At 40.5% G+C, this 8229-nt stretch overlaps 1 pseudogene; it reads right to left on the bottom strand.

The window, feature by feature from the left end:
• The window catches only part of LOC140952693 (scoloptoxin SSD14-like), a 5826-nt pseudogene extending 1651 nt beyond the window's left edge, over positions 1–4175 (bottom strand).
• Between the last annotated feature and the right edge of the window lie 4054 nt (positions 4176–8229).

Below are 8229 nucleotides of genomic sequence, written 5' to 3'. Positions count from 1 at the left end.
TTCAGGCTTTTCTTCGTCTTCTCTGGTAAAATACCAACCAAGAAAACCAGCCAGTCCGGCAAAAATAAGCACCACAATCACTATTATGCATATGATTTGGTTTCTGTCAAAGAAAAACACAAAATTAGAGTTAGTTAACCACCCTCTTACTCCCACGGATTGCCCGAGAAGAACACTGTACCCCCAAACGCAAACTGCATTTTGGCGCGAAAAGATTTCCCTTCACTCGAACTCTCTGGTCAATATGGCGGACAATTCTAGCTTTATCTGTTCAAATAATGCAATTGTAGTTCTGCTCCGTTACATTTGCCCAATTATTTTATTCAACAATCTAACTTATCTATAAACAAACTATGTTTAATGAAAACGGCTTACTCTAATAAATCGATGTGGCATGGACGATATTGGCCTTCCAATTTCTACAAACAGTTATGCAAACATCCCGTATGTACAGTGTAGCGAAACTCTTATCATTTCCGGTTCCTGTGTATTTTTACTTCTGCTTCCTTTCGAATTGAAATTTTGGTTTTTCGAATTCGAATATGTGATGTGACTTTAAGTTCAAATTAAAGGCTTCATTTGGAATTTTGTGGAAGATTATAGTTGCATTGTTGACGATTAAGTAGCTTATTAGAGTGGCGAAGGTGAATTGAAATTCAATCATGTAATTTGCATTTTAGTTGGAATGGTGATTTGAACTTCAACATCCGGAATGTCGAGTTTTCCCCTTATAGTTTCAACTTGTTCAAAGTAACTTCAAGTTCGAATGATGCTATTTCGACTGCGTTTATTGCGATTTCAAATTCATATGACGAGATTTCGACATGGATAGTCTAATTTTTGAACTTCAAATTGTATTTTATTTTCAATTATTTTTGTTCGCAAATGTACGCCATAAACTCGAAAAGGCTAAAAATTCAACAAACGCCGCGGCCTTTAATCAAATAAATCCGGTAAATCGGAGTTAATCCTAAATCTTAGCCATTTATAAGACATTTACCAGATGGTAAATGTAGTTAATGGAACATGAAGCCCCAGGGGGGGGGGGGGGGGGGTAGGCTAAGGTAGCCTGCCCCAATGTATGCTCTGTTCGATCTTTAAAGCCTTATTTATGAATGAAAGCACGCTAATTTTAAGATACAAACAAAACTGTTCGTGGCTGGAACCTAACTAATTTGTCGTATGTTTGTCATCATATTTTTCTTAGCATCGCGCACATTGGTCCCTGTTTTCAAGGCCCTATTCATGGCTAGACTTTAATCATGATAAGACTAGGTAGGTTATGGTACAACTGTATTCATTGGTCGAGATTTGAGACACTGTCTAGCTATAAAGTTCTGCTATTTCAGACCTGGTCATTATTTGCCTAGCTTGCACGAAAGCAAACAGTTACAGTAATTTTGTTGTCATAGCCGACTTTTTACTCATCAGTTCCTTTCATATTTAAAATTAAAAAAAATTAACAAAAAACAAAACTCCTGCCTCTTTTGGTTATTAGCTGATCTAATTATTCTGATCCCTTCTCAGTTTAACTCTGTGCTTTTGTTTTGTCCTTGAATGCCTGCACTGCTGTACCACTGCATCCAACCGCGAGGTTTGACTCTTTGGGTGACGTAGTGTCCATGTCCTGCTTACCTCCTGCCTCCACTGGCCATGTGGGATGTTGTGTCACTCGTTCTCTTTGCCACCAAGAAGTGTGATGTCAGAGTTCGCCTGCCGTCTGCATTGCAAGAGTTCTGTTGCTGCCTTGGCACCTGTTCCCTTATACATCATGGACTTTGCACTTTATGAACTGCATTTACAAATTATCTGACTTGAATTTTGCTGGCACTCGTTGCCCCATTCTCTAGGGGTTATGTACCTGCATTTGTGGGAGAATACGTTCCCTTTTTTTTCCCCAAGGGGTTTTTAGGGTTTTCGTATCAGGCAGATACACCTCAAATCAGTGCCAGCCCATCACAGGCCTAAGCATGGTTTGCGCTTAGTAAAAATGACTATTGTGTTCTGTCCTGGAAAGCTGATCAGGTGTCCAGTAAATTTTTTCCATGATCTGGGCCGCATTCACGCTAGTCTATTTCGCATTCCTCGTTGTAGCAAGTTAATGTCCCTGGGGCTTGTAGTTTTAATTCTCAGTTTAACCTCTGCACCGTTTGCGTGTCTTTCTCCCCAAGTCTGGCTCGCCCGCAGCACGTGCGTCTTAGGCTTATGTCAGTCAAACTGGCAGTTTTAGAATGGACAATCTCTCATAACAGCTTGCGTTCTTTACTGTGCCTTTTTTTTTCTTTTCATTGATACAACGTTATTTTATGCTTTCCCAGCCTCGTTCTGGGCACTGTTTTACTTTCAGTCAGGTTGGGCACTTACGCAGCCCTTTGTCACTTAACTACTTCGGGTCCCTGCTTGCCACACGGGACTCCCACACATAAGTTTTAAAGGCCATAGTTTTTTACACAGGCACAGCGTCTACTGCTACAGCAGCGGGCTTACCAGACTGCTTTATAAATGTGTTCAAGATCGCTGGTTGTTGTTCTGTTACCAAATGTATATTCATACTCCTAAAGCTGTCGTGCTCTCTGCTGTTCCCCAAATGGCTAGTGTGTCAGGGGACTTTATTTAGACTTTGTTTGGGTTGCTTGGGGGGATGCATTTCATGCATCTGTGGCGGTTAAGTCTGCGTTGCGACTTCCCCCAAGCTTTTGGCATTGCTTGTGTCTTGCCATCTTATTCATTTGCCTTAATCTTGTCCGATCCAGCCCGTGCGGCGCTGGGGAGATAAGAAAGGTTCTGCCAATACTCTTGTCCTACCCCACGGTAGTGGGGCGATAAGTGAGGCTTGTGTTTTTGCTGTGCGCATAACCTGAAGTCGCTAGAACCTGCCACAGGGCTGTGTCCCCCCCCCCCCCCCCTTATTACGCCATCTTGTAGCAATTGTCTTATTTGCCTGCGTGCGCTATTTAGCTGTGTTACCTTTTCATGCGTATCTTAAGCGGAATAGTGACATTAAATAGTTAAAATGGTATTGGTAACACGCGAACGTAGTACTGAATATTGACGCGCAGTATTCGCGTTTGTTTTAGTTAGTCAGCTCCAAACTTAAACGGTTAAGTAATTTTGTCTATCTAATGTTGTTCGCGTTGTTTAACGACAGTTTCTAGTTGTTATTGTGGTTTCTAATTTCTCTGACGAGTTGCCTTACATGCTGAAACTCCCTAGTCTCCGTTGTGTGGACCACTTTTGCTATTGCACTGCCTTGTGAACCGTACTCACTTCGGATTAACAAAGTACATATTTGTTACTGTTTGCGGATGAATTACCTGAACTGTTGATGGCAGACAATGCCCGGTTTTGTTTATCTGTGCCTGCCAGTGGCTTGAGGCTGACCCGAAGCATTTACCTAACCAAACGGGAATTTACCGGCAAGAACAAAGAGCAATACAGATACCTCTATCTCCCTGAGTTCGCAGTGATCTTTAATGTGCAACCTTATTGTAAGTTCTTTTAATTTTTGCCTTAAAGCGTTGTTTTTTAAAAGTACTGAGACGTTCCTGAAAACTACAACATGTCTAATTTAACCTCGTTGAATGAAAATCTTGATACATGAACCCGGCCTTCAACACATGTTTTAAAGCGTCGGCGGAATTTCACCTTAAGCCTGATTCAAAGGATAGTACAGCGATGTCTCAGGAAATTATTTCCCTTGGAGGATTCTAATTAGACCAAACCTTGGAGATATGTCTAGTATGAAAAATAATCATTGAGGCATGCTAATTAAAAGACGCCGTACTCCGCAGTATGTAGTCTATGTGTATGTGATTGAATCATTCAGTTATAGCCTTATTAATTAATACGAGATGCCTGAAAATCAAATCTTAAGCTAAAAAAGAAAATTGCTAAAGGAAAAGTGATTTTGTGAGGACGCTGTTAGTTGTTCAAGGGTGACAGATGCCGTCTCTGTCGAACTCGTGATGCATCAAGTCATGGAGCAAGTAGTTTGAGAATAATATTAAACATAGTTGCCTCCAAAACAAGCTAAAACAGAGCTAAAAGGAAGTAAGAATCACTCTCTTACCTGCTAACCATGGTAATGACTTCGCTTCTCCTTGCAAGATATTTATTTTAAAACACAGTCAGTGGACTTGTTAAACCTGTGCTTGCTGATAATGAATCGATTGATTCCTGAATTCGCTAATTGAATTCCCCGAAATATTTTAATATTTCCGGGAATGACTATGTATGAGCCATTGTCAGAGAAAACCAGGCGGTGCCAAAAGATTGGGGTCAGCCGATTTCCTTTATTTTTTCACCATTTAAAACCAAGCTGATAAGATTAACTTTGGTGACATTAACAAGATTTTCCGGCTTTTCACTCCCGAGATTGACCACCCCCCTAGTTTTTGGCCAAGGGAAGCCCTAAAAACCACCAAAAACAATGGCAATTTCTCGGGTCTAAAACAATTTTCCTTAAGGAATTAGTGCACAGATTTTTTTCTGAAGCTAAAGTACTGTAAATTAAACGTTTTGGATGCATAAAATCAAAAACAGTAATTTTGCCCAAGGGTTTTAACCCGGGTATGTTGCGTGACTGTTACAGAACAGCGAATTTCGGCGATTTTCTAAGCCCATTTTCTTCAAAGTGCGGCTGTTTATTTGTTAAATAATTCCATTTTACAATAGTCTATACCCTTCTAAGTCAAAAGAAAAAAAGTATTGATTGGTACAAGAAACTCTTTTCACAGGAAGCCTATTTTCGTGAACGTGATTTTGCGGTATTTTGCATAAAGCATGTAATCTTGCTTTTTGGTAATGGCCTTTAAATTGTAACTTTAGACGGCTAAAAACTTCATCACCCGTATAAAAAAAAATAACAATTTGGAAAGGATACTGCAATGAAAAGAAATCAACCTTACTTTGGAACAGCGGAAACCATTGCAGTCGTACACGTATGATACAAATTATAAAGCAGACGTACTAATTAGAATTAATTATAAGGAAATGAATGGACGATTTTTAAATTGTCTGTGCGACGAATTTTCAGTCATATAAAGTTTCAGGAGAATATTTTCTACTTGGATTTTGCAGAAAATTTTTGTTTGCCAAAATATGAAATTAAGAAATTAATAAACGACTTACACGTATAATTGTAGCTGCGTAATTTGAGATCATCATCTATGTCTCGCGCGCCGCTGGGTTATCAGGTTTCATTTACCACTCGCCGAAATTTGCGTACTTTCGTTTTACCACACTTGCTTTAAAATATGAACTGTTCGTTCGCTTCACAAGAGTCACCTTGTAGTTCTTACGGATCTAGTACAAATGTTCTGCCGCTGGATGCTTGTAAAGAAGACATAACACCACACTTACTGGGACTTGGTGTGAGTAGCAAGCGAGGATGGCGATCCGAAGGAATAGAAATCACTGAGAAGGAGCTCATCTTGAACAGAGCAGGACACTTCGATTTATCTCAAGACAGAGTAGCAGCCATGACCATCTGTCCTAAACACAGAAGAGACCTGACAGTCGACTGGAGAGGTCGTAAAAGTTCGACATGTTGCTATCCATCGCACAAAGGTCAACGCAAGCAAGTCAAGGACCCACGCCGTGTCAATTACGCAATGTCCAAGGAAATCTTTGCTTTACACAATGCTGCTGTCCCAGTTGGGTCCAGTGAGTGTCTCTTATTATTTTAAAATCCTTTTGTCGATCCTACCTGGTAAATTACGTTTTACATAAATATCCCGAAAGGCTCTAGGCGTATCGAGTATGACTATTGTAGTGAAAGCGCTGGCATCAAGTTGCAAATTTGAAAGCGCCACTATATCAACAAGAGCGCGGGGGGTGGGGGTAAATTTCCTTGGATGTGCCATAAATCAAACAAGGGTGATCCATCCTCGGAGACCTAGGGGCAGTCAGTCGGGTCGGGAGAAAAGGCGCGACGCAAGTTTTCAAGCACAGACTGACTGCCCCTGGGTCTCCGAGGATGGGGTGAGCGAGCAAGATACTTTTATTCAGAACGGAAGCTAGCCTGCGAAGCGCAGACGTATTTCCGGTCGTCGCTTCTCTCCCTCCGAAACGGAAGCCTTTTTTGCCACCACAAGTCTTTTCAAGTGTTGTCGTGACAGAAGCTACAGCATGACACGCCTACATGAACAGGAACTATAAACTACAACTGTAAACGTTTTTCAGATTATTTTAGAACAGGAAAATTAATTCAAATTAAAAGTAATCGTTCAACTCGCGCTATTTTCTTAAAATGTTTTAAGTGCTCGTATTTTTCCACTTCACTGATGACAAGATTGAAACTCAATGTCTAAATTTTAGCTGTCCCAGGAACTATGTATGAAATTCGATTTTGAGGGGTTGGAGTAAGAGTCACATTTTTAATTTTTATGTATTTCATTTGTATTAGCTATTTGTGTAAAGTGTCGCACAGAGCATTACAGACTACGCCATGTAGAAGACTCTGAAAGAGGAAGGGGCGATCAGCAGGTTGTGTATTTGCTTTCTTGGTCACGCAATTTAAGCTAGGCATCTGAAACACTTAACAACAGGTTTAAATATCTAAAAACCTATCCAAGACTGTAAAAGAAAACAAAAGAAGAACAACTTAAAAACCGTGAAAGAAACGTGGATGGGAAAACTCGGGGGGGGGAGGGAATTTGGAAAAAAAATATCATTTGCTGGGAAGCTAGGAACTGAGAACGAAAAAGCGATAGATAGCATTGCCAATGTTAATGCCTGTTTTTTCAGTTTGAAAATAGATGGAGTTAGATGGACTGGCTATCCCCACTCTAACGTTTTTGCGACCTGCCAGCTTGATGCAGTCCGACCAGTACCACTCTACAACGGCCACTTTTTGAGGGGGCGTTGTAAAGAGTGGCCTTTATGGGGGAGGGGGAAGGGTGTAATGTGACACCAAGATTTTTATTTTGGAGAGAGGGGAGAACATTTTTACTATCATAAATGCTTGCTCTAACATATTATTACGTAACAAATCTATCAATTAGAAAAAACAAATTATTAAAACAAAAATTATAGCAAAATAAAGCGACTAAGGTATAGTAAGTACATCAGTTTTGTATAGATCGCTTTCAGTTGAAACTTCTATTTGTGTAGATATTGTGACTAGTAAACTACAATAAAAGAGATGCGGCAAATCGACGTTTCACGTTGCCATGGTATCAAAATTTTTGGATGACAACAAACCGAAAATTCGGTTTCAGGTTTTAGTCTGTTTGCAACTTTTAGTGGTTTTTACTGGTTAAGGAGTCCTGTAACTCCCTTTTCTGTGGCTCCATTCTCGGTAACAACGTAACAGAAAAATTATGCAAATGTAGTTAATATCCCTTTTATTGCACTGACAGTCTCAAGTGGCTGGTGATGAAGATGTATTTGAACTACCACAGCAGAATGAAGATCAGGGCGCTCTGGTAACATCTAATGCAGAACAAGAGATGGTTTCATCATCATCACAATCATCCCAACAAAGTATCCCAGAAGAAGAAATCAGTATCTGGTCCGACGAAGTAGAGGAACAGCAACAGAGAAGGCAGCTACTGAACAATACCATTAGCAGTCTATCTGGAGGAAGAATTTCACCCATTCTGTCAACTTTGAATACGTCTTGGGATGATATATCGACAACACAGCAAAAGTACTATCTGCGAAAGGCCAAAGGAAGCATCTGCACAGCACTTTCGGTCCTTAGCCCTGGACAGGAAGAGGAATTATGGACCACTCTTCGACAAGAAAGATTAGTAAATAAGGATTCTGTTGGTGCCACTAGACGTAGAAGTTTTGATCCGAAATCTGGGCTAATCGACGTTCTGATCAAGTCATATAACCATGCCGAGTCATGGCAAACAAAACGACAGATACTCTCTCTCTTTGCCAATTATTTTAGCAGGTCCCAGTTGATGAACATGATACCAACACTTTCAAAATGGCGAATAGATGAAGCTCGACAGCATGCTACCAAAGTTGGTGAAGGTCTGCCTGTTCCGCAAGAGCCAATTTTCCATTCCCGAATCTCACCCGTTCAAATTGATCATTTTATCGATTACATCGCAAGACCTGAGATGCTGCAGGACGTAGCATTTGGCACAAAAGTGCTTAAGCTCGACACGGGAGGAAGCATTATCATTCCGGCAGTTATAAGGACTATGATACCGTCAAGAACAATTGAGCAATACTCAGTTTACTGCAAAAAGCAGAATTTTGAACCAGCAGGAC

The sequence above is a fragment of the Porites lutea genome, chromosome 11 (genome assembly GCF_958299795.1).
Source record: "Porites lutea chromosome 11, jaPorLute2.1, whole genome shotgun sequence".
In the NCBI taxonomy this organism is placed as follows: domain Eukaryota; kingdom Metazoa; phylum Cnidaria; class Anthozoa; order Scleractinia; family Poritidae; genus Porites; species Porites lutea.
The sequence above is the reverse complement of the archived record's forward strand: the minus strand, read 5'-3'. Positions and strand labels throughout refer to the sequence as shown.